Raw genomic sequence first — 13,457 nt, forward strand, 5'->3', positions numbered from 1 at the left:
GATTTTATGTAAACCAGTAACGAGGATAAAGGTACAAACAGGTGCTAAACATTAGCACGAAAGTGTGTCATTGATGTTACTTTGCTCACTCACATGCGTGTACAGCGGCTTTTATATAAGAGACTTGACCGGCTTGGTTGTGATTGTTTTACAGGCTGTGACTTCGCAACCAATCAGTTCAGATGTCCTTTGAAAAAGTCGTAAATGAAGACATCTAAAACTTCACGGTGGCCCAGTTACTCAGTTAAAATGTTATTGATTTATCGACAGGATCACAGGACAGTGAATTACGTTTAGAAAGTGGTTCTTTTTAATGTAGAAAGTTAGTGGAAACACGACTGGTGCATTTGAGAGATAATCTGTCAGTGGACTGGTGGACAAACATTCCTTGTTTTGTGTTTCTCACTGTACGGGTCGCTGGTCAATCCTGCTAATAAGCTGAAAATCCGATTTCTCAAAGAAAACGTTTTTGTTTTGTTGATTTTTTTTCTTTTTCTCCGTGACCGGCCTCTGACCGACCATGTGACTGCAGCCAGACAACACCCACACTGAAGACCATACATTATACTAGTATATTGTATCTGAAAATACTTTGAAGGTCACCACATACTGTACCAAGAATGACTTGACACTGATCATAGCTTCCGGTTTGGCTCTTTGGCTACCTCCTCTTGTCATCAGTCAACATAAAAAGCCTTTGATTCCCTGTGGCAGAATAAAAGCAGTTACACAAATAAACCCTCAAATCAGTGTCATGTAAGGTAAATTTCACCGCTTATGTTTCTAAAATCCAGAGACCAAATTTAATAAATATGTGGCTCCGTTTTTTTCTGTACTAAACCACTGCTGTCCTGTTAACCAGCCGTCTTTAGTCTCAGACAGACGCTGTCTAATTATCCCAATCTAAAGATACCACTTTGTGCCTCATTTAACACCGTGCTTTTTCTTCATCTATAGTTTAGCAGAGTCTCTGTTGAATATTAGTTTGCAGGTTAGGGCACGTGCCGGAGAAAGAGGCTGTTATTTAATTTATAATAATTGGATCTGATTTTCAGCATTGATGTAGCAATTTGCGAGAGAAAACACAGGGCAGACGGAGCGGGGAGAGAACTTATGCACCGAGTTACGTGGGAATTTTCTTCTGCTGTGTGTCAGAAGCCGCCTCCACTACCCCCAACCCGCCACCCCCTTTTTCTCTGTACACCCACACAGGCACCCTCCTCAAACACACACACACACACGCAGCCTCGAACACATACACTGATGATCAGAAGATTTCACAGATTTATCTCTCGCTCACTGTTGGTCTCTAAGGCAACAAGCTGCCAAGAGAGTGATAGTTTCATTTCTCTTTACTTACAGATCCTGCCCTTGTAGTCCTCCGTGTAACAGAGAGAGCAGAAAAAGAACGAGGGGAGACAGCAAGAAAAGGAGAGAGAGAGGTAGAGATAGAGAGAGATAGAGGAGCCATAATAGGGGACTCTAATCACAAGACTTCTCAGTCATACAGGATAAGTAAGAAATATGCTGCATGTGATTTCAGGATGACCTAAAGTCTTTCACTCTCCCTCGTGCACATTAGCTCCAAAATTAATTAACGTGCACACAGCTTCACCTGTCAGAGCCATCATGACTGGTGCGTTGTAGGTTTTCTTCAATGTCATAAATAGCCCGCTGCAGGTGTTTGCAAAGGCACATTCAAATATACCTCTGGTGGTGGAGAAAATACACAGACATCCCCCTGTAAAATCAGCTGAGCTTAAAAATCCCCCTTAAAATACAAAGAATATTCATCTGACTGTGGGGATGCATAATTATAAATTAATGAATAAAATGTGCTGCCATGAAACTGCCATGGTAAAAAATACAGGCAACTGAGCTCAGATGTAGTGCTACGATGTGGTCGATGAACACTGAGAGATGTGTGGGAAGTAGAGGCTGTGGCAGGCGCACTCTGGCTGTGAATTAAACACACAGTAAAAGACAATCGATAGCAGGAGCCAGGGGAGACTCTGGATGAATGAAAATAGAGGCTGCATCTGTAACTTTGATCGATAACTGTGTTTGTCTGTGTGTGTGTGTGTGCGTGTGCGTGTGTGAGAGAGACCTGGCAGCAGCTGAAGTCTCTGTGAGTTTTAAATGGAGGCCTACTCCAAAGGACTCATCATTCAAAACCATCTCAGCCAGAGAGAGAATCCATTTCAATACCAGAATCAGGTCACACCCACACACACAAACACACACACATGCACTATTGATTTTACTTTGATTTGTTTACACTCACAATAGACACTATTTGACACATTTGTATAGCACCTACTTCTGCTCTCATATCATATCAGCTTTAGCACTTTTAGATTTGATGGCAAGTACAGGCTTGTACTATAAAATTATGATTTTTGTGAGGTCATTCATGTCTCAATGCTAAATTAGTAGCTATTCCCTTAGAAAATGGTAATTAGTGTATCAATTAGACCCAGTATTTAATTCATCTAAATGATAAAATAAGACTGAAACTATGAAGGGAATGGTTTGACAAGGATGTGTTAGCACATGGGATGAAACCGTTGCTATCAGTTGTATGTCTGCAGCCTTGTAGGCTCGCCTATTAGTCGACTCCAACGTGTCCCTGCCTCAGCATCCTGGGACAAATTGCTGCACTCAGTGCCTGATCAAGTGCTGCAAAGACTGCTGTTCTGTTCCCATTGAATCCACTAACACCTGACAAGAAGAAAAAGAGCAGTAGTACACATAACCCAGTAACCCCTAACCTTAACAGCGCTCCATTACCGTACCTGGACCGAAGGAGCTTAAAGAGCAAGACGCCATTTATTTGAGATGTTACTGCACCCAGGTAGAGACGTAGGACCACAACACAAGCCGATTCTCCTCTCAAAGCGTATCTATGTCCTCCTGTACGAACTCAAAACAAAACTGTTTAGTACAAACTCTACTCTAACTCCACAACATTCAACAGAGCGGGAAAAAGGTTCGTCAGTCCTGGTAGGAACAAAGATGGCCAAGCTCTGTATCAGCGACGTTACAACTGAAGAGGATGAACAACCCCTGGCCTCATGTTAAAAACATGTTTAGTGTACACACAGTGAAAACGAACAGCTTCATCACGCGGTGTCTTCTCTGTCTGCAAAAAACAGACACAGACATTTCAGAGTATAAAAACTCTACGTTTAATCTGAGGAAACATGTCACGGTAAGTTTAGCTGTTTCATTTAGTGTTGCAAAGTAAATACAGACGTGTGGTAGCGTCAGGGACAGTGTCTGTTCTGTAGTGTTTGTGTCTGTGTCGTGGGTTTTGTTATTTCCATCGATCCTCCTTCACTCACTTCACTCCAAAAACCTTGAAAACCAACTACTACTGAAGCTTAACCATCACTTCACTGAGTGAAAATCCAAACATGCGGACACAGTTTATTAGAAAGTGAACCCTCTGCTGTTTGGAGGGCAACTCAATATATACTGGAAAAGTTGAATTGTTTAAAAATGTATGCTTTATGTTGTGATATGCTTTTACTTTTAATTTATTTTTATTTATTTCATTCATTTTATTTTATTATTTGGAATGTGTCTGCATTATCATTTTAACTGGCTGCAGTGTTTACATAGTTTCTAAGAAAATAACTAAATAAATCGGACATTACGATGAAACAGTTACTCAGTACTTGAGTAGTCTTTTCACCGAATACTTTTTTACTCTTACTTGAGTAATATTTTGGATGACTACTTTTTACTTCTACTTGAGTAATATTGTTTTGAAGTACAGCTACTCTTACTTGAGTACAATTTTTGGCTACTCTACCCACCTCTGAATGAATCACTCCCTGGTTTAAAAACTCTCCATACTGCAAAATACATCGTCAGTGACTGATGTTGTCTTTCTATGGTGACACAATGGCTCAGTCAATAATGTCGTTAACTCACAGTAAGAAAAACTGGGCAGATGCATGCGGTGGACAGCGATTGTGAAACACTTCATTTCAGAATATTAACAAATGGGCTGTGGATGATGTATTTTAGCGAAGGCTGCTGTTAATTGCTGTTCATCATGTACTGACCAGAAACAAAAGGGATATTTTTGTGTCACATTATCATACAATACGTCAGGTTAGCCCTCTTACTTTTGTGACACATGGAAATAGGAAATGCCAGAATAATTTAAGGCACTATAGATTTATTGGTTCTCACTTTATAGCAAGTGTCTCTCTGCTCATGAGGTTGATTGCTGCTGCAGCAGGTTTATCCGAGGATGAGTGTTTTGGCCAAGGCCACTGCGTGCACGGCTGTTTGCTTGTGGCAGCCGAATGTTTGGAAGCTGTCTTTGCCTTGGCAAGAAAAAGGTTAGATAGAATAGTGGTCAGTGATGCCCTTGCCTTCTGTGCCAACTGCCTCTTCTCTAGTGGATGTGTACAGAACAACATGGTAACAGAAATTCAACGTTACTGTGACCTTGTGCTGAGTGTTATTCATTATTCAAAGCCAGAAACATTCCCCGTGTTGTGTGTGTTTTACTTATTAACCTGCAAGAAACGTGCACCAGTGTGTAATCTGAAGTCACTGTGAGTGTCTGCGGCAGCGGTTCTCTCCGTGTTTCTATCTAGCAGTGCATGAGCAGCAGTGCACACACACACACACACTGCATACCAATAATCACACACCCACCTTTCGTTGCACTCTTTTATCGCACATAATCTAGCGACACAAACACATGCACACCCATGGGAAACCCATGCTGACAGGTTAAACTGGCAGTAAAAAGGTAATGCACTGTAAAATATAAAACCAATAATCTAACACAGTAATAGCTCATGTTTGTACAGCTGCAAACATAAGGTGCTATGTTATGTGACAGTTTAACTTTTAAAATAGCTCTCTAATACCACAAAACAAATACCTGAAGGGGGTAAATGATTCTCTGGATATGTATAGGGGTGGCAGATGGAGTACAAGGCATCATGGAGGTAGACTGCATGGATGGATGGATGAATGGATGGGTGGTTGGAGAGTGGGAGGTTGGAGAAGAGTGAGGTGGGCGGATGAGAGGTAAGCTGCCAGGCAGCGTGGGAGTTTGAGGGCATGTTCAAGAGTCGTGTCTATGAGTGAGTGTATGTATGTGTGCATGCCTCCTCTCTGTGTGGGCGAGCGAGCATGGGACCGAGCGATGGCTCACATTGAGGCAGTTGTCATGGCAACAGAGGATGTCGTGTTGTTGCGCGAGATCTCAGTTGTCCCAGAATCCTACAGACGGCTCTCCTCTTATCGTGTGTTTCGGTCCTCTTTAGTCTGTGTCTGCTGTTGCTATATTCCATTTTCTTTGTGCCAAAACACTCGCTCACTCCTCTCTCTCCTTCCTCCTTTTCCATTTTCTACCTTTCCTTCTCTCCTCTCTGTTGTTCTCTCCATCACTCTCTCTCTCTCTCTACCTCTTGTCCCATTTCCCTTAATTCTCCAATCCCTTGTCCCTTCCTCCCCCCACCTAGTCTCTCTCACTCCTCATGGCTGTAACAGTTATAAATAGAGGTAATAAATTGCAGTGAGGCTAGCAGGGTGAATATTTACGTATGACTGTGTATGCGTGTTTGTATTTTTGCTCTATTGACCTCTATACACTCAGAGGTGGGATATCCCTACATGGAGAGCTGTTACTCACCAAACCCACTCTCTCTGTCTTATGTGTGGAATATACAAATGGTCAAATTAATTCACACCTTTACCTCTTTGGCACCAATAAGCAGAGGCCACTTAACTTACAAGCTTGTAACCCTGAGGTATTTCTAGTATCCCACTGTTCAGTTGGTTTTAAAGCTAAAACAATGTGTGAAACAAATAAATACTAGTGAAAACAAATGCATATTATAAGTCAAAAATAATATTTTAATATCATTAATGTATGCTCATAGTAAAAGTATATGCCACAGATCAAAACCAGTGTGTAAGCTTGACCCACTGCTCCTGGTAACAGTAACACCAGCAGTGCTAAGAGCAGACTAGGTCTTTGTTATCAATGCTACACATCACATCCAAGGTCAAGGAATGTGACCTGCATCAGTCAAACCCCTGATTGCTTTCCATGTCCAGTCTATATAATTACAATCCAGTGTCATGTTTAAGTTTGCATCTAGTCTGCTGACACACTCCTCCAGAACTCGCACGAGTAAAAATGATTTGGGTGACGACAAATTAGGAACAGACATAGTACAGTTCTGTAATATACTATGTTTTTTTTTTTTGTTTGTTTGTTTGTTTTGCAAATGTCCCTTTAGGGGCTCTGTAGTATCTAAGGTGACCTATACGATTTTGTGAGTGTAGACACTAGGACCGTATTTTCAGAATTTGTAACTAGCATAACGTGTTGTGAGACAGTAAAATTACAATTTTGAGAAGAAAATCTGACACCACTTAACACCATTTAGTTTAAACACCATTTAATTAAAAATGTGTTGGTGATGCAATAGTCATCCACAGGCACACACATAGACACATACTGACTCATTCACTCACTCACTCACTCACTCACACACACACACATGCGCACACACACATAGGCGCACAATGCGGTTTTGTGATTTATAGCAGTAATCTCCACACCTGGAAAAGGCAATGAGGGAAAAACAGGACAAACACATGAGACCACCTGATGCCTGATACAATTTCATTTGTCCACATTTACAGAGAGGAAGGACAGAAAATACATAAAATCTAAGGACATGAGAAGAGGTAGAGTTTAGAAGATAATGCACTGTGCTGCTTAGTAAATAACAGTTTATGATTTTAAGAAAATGATATTATAACAGTGACTACATTGACAAGAATTTCATGATTTTCTGCATTAATTTATCATAAAATTTGATCTGATCTTCATCTGAGTCAATAGCATTAACAAATATAATGTGCCAAAATAATAACACAAACAAAATTCTGATCTCTCATGTCTCTATTGGAATCAGAGGCTAAAATGTTAAACGACCTGATCTGACAGCCTGTATTTTTCCTGTGACATTGCATATAGTTGCTACATCTATCTTCTATAACTCATGCTTTTTGCATATCTGTACAGGTTTTAACCACATAGGATACTTAAACACTTCCCAAGGTGGACATATGATCTTTGGAGGTTGCTTCCTCCTGCCTCAAGACCTTAAAATGTGAGAAAAATAAGGGCCAAAAGACATCAGAGGTCATCATTTGAGTAACTCCAGAGGAATTGTGAAAGTGAGCCGTGATGAGGAGATAAACAGGAGATGATGTTCTGATGGGTGGAAAGGAGAGGAGAAAATATCATCAGAGAAGGTGTGGATGTGCTCTGAGAGTCCCGGCATGCCAGTGCATCCTCTCCACACATCTGTCTGCTCATCCCACGGGGGTATTGCCATAACAGATGCAACAGTGTGTGTGCGCTCACCTCTCCCCTCCACACAGAAGCATCTGTCTCCTCACATAGGCCATATGCCTTGTAACACAAGCCCTCTCTTGTCTCCATCCCCCCATCATGCTTTCATGTCTTTCTCTTTCTGTCCCCATATCGCTGTCTTTGATGAAGTGCCAGGCCCTGGCAGACACTCCTGCTGCACAGCTTTATGAGCACACTGTCTCCTTCTGCAACTGTCCTTTACTAAACTAGCTGCACTAAAACACACACTCATGCACGCTGCAGAGAGACAGATTTGCTGTCATGAAATAGCAGAGTTGAATGCACCCTCAGCAGCAATTACAAAGTTCAGTTTGTATTGAATCACGAACCAATGCGGACCTTCAAGTAAAACAATTGGCCGTGGAAAGCCATGTTATGAGTTAGTCAGTAATTTACTTTGAATTACTGCTCCCTTTTTTTACCATTAGTTGTTGCTGTCATTCTTACAGTTAACTAATTAACCATAGATGACACTAAATCAATATTTTCAGCCCAGTTACTATACAGCTTGATGGCAGAGGCTGTTTCATTGATCTAATACATCAATGTCAGGTTTCAGTGTCCCCTAAGAATTAAAAACCTAGGATTTATTTTGGGACTCAACATTTCACATTTAAAATCGTAGAGAAATAAAATAACATCACATTGAAAATAATCAGCTTATCTAATTGAAGAAAATAATGTGAGTGTCCAGATGAACATGGTTTCTGAGAATTGTCCTGTTATTTAGGCCAATTAAGGATAACAACAATATGGGTTACACTGGCAAAATGTATCTTTATAAGTTAATAGCTGCTTTAATGCACTGATGATCTTCAGGTGATAACATCTACTTCCAGTTGGAGGGAAGGAAACTTGCTAATATTTTTCGCAAATGTTGCCACAGTTGTTTACAACTCATTTTTTTTACTTAAAAAAATGTATAAAATAAAAACAAAACAAGACAAACAAACAAAAAAACTAAGGACTTAAGGAGACAAAAAGGTACAGGTCTGACGAATGAAGACAGATTGTTCTGTCTGCAGGGTGACAGGTGAATGCAACACACTCACACTGATGCCTACAGCTCTATTTCCAGCAGAGAATGTAGACAACACACTGCTTTTGTTGTAGGGCTGCACTACGGTGCATGCACATATAGGCTCATGTAATGTGTCTTTGTGGGCTGCAGCTTTTACATTTTTTATTTTGGTGATGCTAGTGTTGATTGTGTGGGTAACTTTGCATGTAATGCATTGTACTCACCATCGTATCTATAGAATTTTTTTTTAATTCAAAAATGGAAATGAGCCTGCAAAGTGTGGAAAATGGAAACATAAAGGTGTGGTGCAGTCAGTGCAGGTGTAGGAACTTGATAGTCTACAAGTTTGTTTAACTTCTTGAGTTAGTGTGTTAGTGTGCAGGAACACTGAAATGAGCTCTTCTTCTGGACTCAGAGGAGCCAACGCTCGCAGAGACACAGATTTATCAGCCAGAAACAAATTTATTATGCACAGAAAGACATAAAGAATGAACCACAGATGTGCTTGAGCACACACATCTCTTATATATCCCTGGAATCGATCTAAGCCTTGTACCTGTCTGAAAGGGGATTTAGCCTGAGAGTCTACAAGCAATCGGTCACACTGCACTGCCCTAACCCTAACCTGTCTGTTCTTTCTCCCATCCACAGTCATACATAATGCATGCAACCCATGCACAGTTATTGGAAGGTGAGAGAGGGAGAGAGCATGTCCTCCTGTGTGTATGTGTGTTTGACAGAAACATGCAGCATAACGAGAAAAGTTTCACTTTTCTGAAATGAGGTCCAGTACTTTCTCATCTCTCCCCATGCCCTAACCTTGCTGTGCCCAACACACACACAATCTATCAGTCACAGCCACCTATTTGCCCTGTCGCTCCACCTGTCTCCTGCTGCCCAGCCCAAGCTCAGTCAGCAGTGATCCAAGAAAGACAGATTATGACAGTAAGCAGTGCTCAGTAGGAAGATGAAAGGTGAAGAGTGATTGAGAGGATGACCAGAGGGGGGCTAAGGTCGAAGGAAAGAATGTGGACAGGTGGAGATTACAAAATGTGGAACAACATACTGTGCGAAATAGGAGGTGACAGTATAGGAGAGGAGAGAGGAGTGGGATAGGAAGGGAAGGAAATTTTAAAGAATCAACTCTTCAAAAAAATGTAAGGAGCATAGGTAGTAAGGATCGCTATGTTATCAATGAGGTAAAGAAACGACCTCGAGTGACAGTCAAAGATTTGAAGGCATCATTGGAACTGGCTAACATCTGTGTTCTTGAGTCAGAATACAGCTGTTGAGGTTAGTATGGACTGCTCGTCCGTGTGGGTAACGTTATCACCTTTGTGGGGCATATGAAGGGAAACATAAGCCTAACAAAAAGGAAACAACAACGCTTGTGAAGGAATTTTGTCAATCATGACAACTTCCTCTTAAACAGTAATTTATCCTGATTCTGTGACGGCTAAAACAAGAACAAAATTGGACTCAAATTATACGAATTCAATGGACAAGCGGAGAGTTTCGCCTGGTGGTGGTGGTGCAGGAAAGGACGACACCAAAAGACAAGGAATCAACCTCTGAGAGCTCTTTAAATTGAATGTTAATGTGCCAAGTAGTAAAATACCTTGTGTTTTGTGAGTGAGGGACAGATGGACGGACTGGACTGTCTTCTTATATGGTAGTAAATGTCGGAGTCGAGGAGTAAAATGAAATGGAAATGAAGAAAAGCATTGGCTTTATGTGCATGTGTGTGTGCTTGTGTGTGCCTGTGTGTGTGTGTTTGTGTGTGTGTGCCTGTGTGTGTGTGTGTGCAGACTGGACTGGGAGAGTGAAGGTAGATTTTCTTGACATTTTAGCTCATAAACATGAGCTTTGTCTGACATTTAGATTTCCCATTGATTTTTGCGGGTTGCTCCTCAGTGGTTGATGTAAAACAAGACTGAAAACCCAGTTCAGTGTGTGCGAATGTGACTGCACGTATGAAAGTCTCTGTGCTACCGCTTGCGTGGCTTTAGGTTCAACTATGTGTGTCCATGTACCTTAGCTTTTTCTGTTACACACGACAGTGATGAACTGATGTTCACACCACTTGCTTACTGGATTTTGCAAAGATTCCCTTATGTCCCTATTTCACCCAGGGCCATCCTAACACAGGGCAAAAAGCTAATATTTGCTCATCAGTTGCTAGGCGAAGGGTGAGGACAGTCTAGAGGAAAAGAGCAGAAGAAGCAGGAGATGCTGTTCATAACAGTCTCAGGGATTGTGGTATATAGCATGAGTTCTCTGGCCAGAGGTGAAGTGAGATGTTAAGCACTAACATACAGCAACTATGCTCAGTGTGCTACTCCTGACCTGTCCACAACACGTCTGTTGTTAGGACACATAGTGGTTTATAGTTGCAGTTAGTGTCAGAACCCCTTGAGCTGGTGATTGACTTTATAGCTCTTTAACTAGACCTGCTTCCATTTGTTCTGGACCCCACCATGGATCATTAGAAAGACGTGCAGTGCTGCCCACTGATCAACTTGTGGTGACAGCAGAGAGGCGTGATCCTAACAGTAATGAACCTTGTGATGTTGTAATTCTGGTAATATGTGCATTAATTAGAGCAGCTACTGTCCATCTGAGAGGAGCTGAAATATTTTTTTGACTTAATAAACATAAATGAAAGAGTCTCTAAGCAAAACTCTTTGCTTAGAGTCATTACAACATTAAATCAATACTGTAGGTGGCACAGATCCAGCTATTGTACAATTCAATATTCATTCTGTATGTTCATCGGTTGAACGCTAAAGAATGATTTGACTGATTATGCCGTACTTTCCCTTGAGCAATAACTATTAAGTAGTCACAGATGTACCAGTGACAGCTTTTATTAGACTATATAGTCTCTGAACCATAGACCTGTCAGATTCAAGGGCACTCCGTTATCACATCATTGTTTGCCTGGGCCAGCGCCACCAGACTGAGAGGAGAATGAAAAGAGGCGGCAGAGCAGGGCAAGAGAGTGGCAGATACAGGTTCTGGAAATAAATGATCTGTAGTCCATGTAGCTTCTCTAGGAATTCCTTACTCTGGCAAGTTTTAGTTGCTAAAACCACAGTCAGTCAGTCATCTAGGTCACGGGTTATCTAGTAAAAGTGAGCAAAAGCCAAAAGTGCAAAGACTTTAAAAAGCTGAAAGAAGGATTATTTGAGTCATTTTTAAGCATCACTTTGCCAATTTCTGCTTCTTATGTGTGAGGATCTCCTGCTGTTCTTCTATAAATGATAGAAACCGTTAGTTGGCACCCCCTTGCATCTCTAGCCTGTCCTACAAGTCAACAGCCAACACACTTCCACATTTTCTATATTGTCTGTATTATAATGTTTGGAGGCAGAAGGCTGAAGCAAGTTGCTTTTAATTCCTCACATGTAGATGCAGATAAGAATAGCTCAGGATGCAGCCAACACAAGTGAGTCATGTGTATGTGTCTCTAGAAATAGAAAGGGAAGACAAAGTGGTGAGCTACATCAACACAATGACAGTGTTATAAGAAACAAAACAAACAATAAACTGATGCTACTAGTGCAACAAAAATAACTAAAATGTATTCTTTTTATATAGATTCGTACTGTCTGGTACAGGTAGAAGATTGTTTATTGCACCTTCTTGCATCGTTGCATTAGCAGTCACACTGTCTCCTCCTGCCACGCTCCACATATCTGCCCAGATGGCACCTGTTTTTTTTTTTTGTTTTTTTTTACTAAAGAAATGTTGACAGGCTGAACGCCGTTGATGTGTATCTTTTAGAGATAATGTTCACATAATTATATGCCAGCAATGAAGTACATGATCACCTAGGAGGAGCAGGTTAAACAGTGTGCGAAGGAAATAGTTATTGTCCATTGTTTCCATTTTACACTCTGATAATGTTTTAATAGTAACGTTGTTATGTTATGTTATGTTATGTTATGTTATGTTATGTTATGTTATGTTATGTTATGTTATGTTATGTTATGTTATGTTATGTTATGTTATGTTATGCTAATGTTATATCACGTCTTCCAACAGGTGTTCACATCATCATCCCACTTGTTCTTCATACCTGCACATGCTGCTGTTCAGGGACTGTTGGATGGGACATGATATTCATCCCAGGGGGTAGTATTTCTGCCAAAGCTAATATGCACTACACTAACAAATCTCAAACAATTAGACTGATTGTTGCTGTTGTTATTATTATTATTAAAATCTTTGACATGCTGTTTAATAAAAAAAAACCTAGTTGCTGCAGCCCTAAAGGTTGCAATGACTATAAAATAAGTGTCATACACAGTAGCTTGGCTGCTGAGTCTGGTCTGGAGCATTTTGTGACTCACAAAATATGCTCAAAATATCTGTACTAAGTTTATTTGCAGTAACACGTGTCAATATGCACTGAGCTAAGTTTCCTGATGCCCCTCTGCTCCATTGGAGAAGCTCTGGCTCTTATTTGACAGTCTGGCTCTTTTGGGAATTTGCTCGCTACCAAAACAAAAACTGTTTATGGTTCAAAGCAGAACAGCAGGTATGCTTCCAGACTAACAGTACTGTAGTGTCTCGTTGTTCCCCGTGGAGCCAGAAAAGTGAAATGATTGATTGTACCAATTACACTGTTGAATGTTTTTTTCTTCTGTTTATTCAAGCACAGTTACAGTTCTGTATGTACTGTATGCATGCCTTTTTGAAAATAACATAATTAGAGTCCAGTTTGAGCACATAATACCTGGACCCCTCACCTTTTACATCTGTATACCTGCAACGAAATATAAACATTAAAGTGTTCCACTCAAGAGAATGTGAACCCTTGGAATTAATAACTTAGCTGGAATAAACTCAACCAGGCGTGCAGCGATGTTCTATTAAGTGAACAGCAGCTTCCTTCATGATGTCCTGCCGTAGACACCCTGCTTGTTCAATGTTTTACCTACTGAGGACTCATGAACACAGATGTTAGCCAGTTCCAACGATGCCTTCAAATCTTTGACTGTCACT

This window comes from Anabas testudineus, chromosome 13 (assembly GCF_900324465.2).
Source record: "Anabas testudineus chromosome 13, fAnaTes1.2, whole genome shotgun sequence".
NCBI lineage: Eukaryota > Metazoa > Chordata > Actinopteri > Anabantiformes > Anabantidae > Anabas > Anabas testudineus.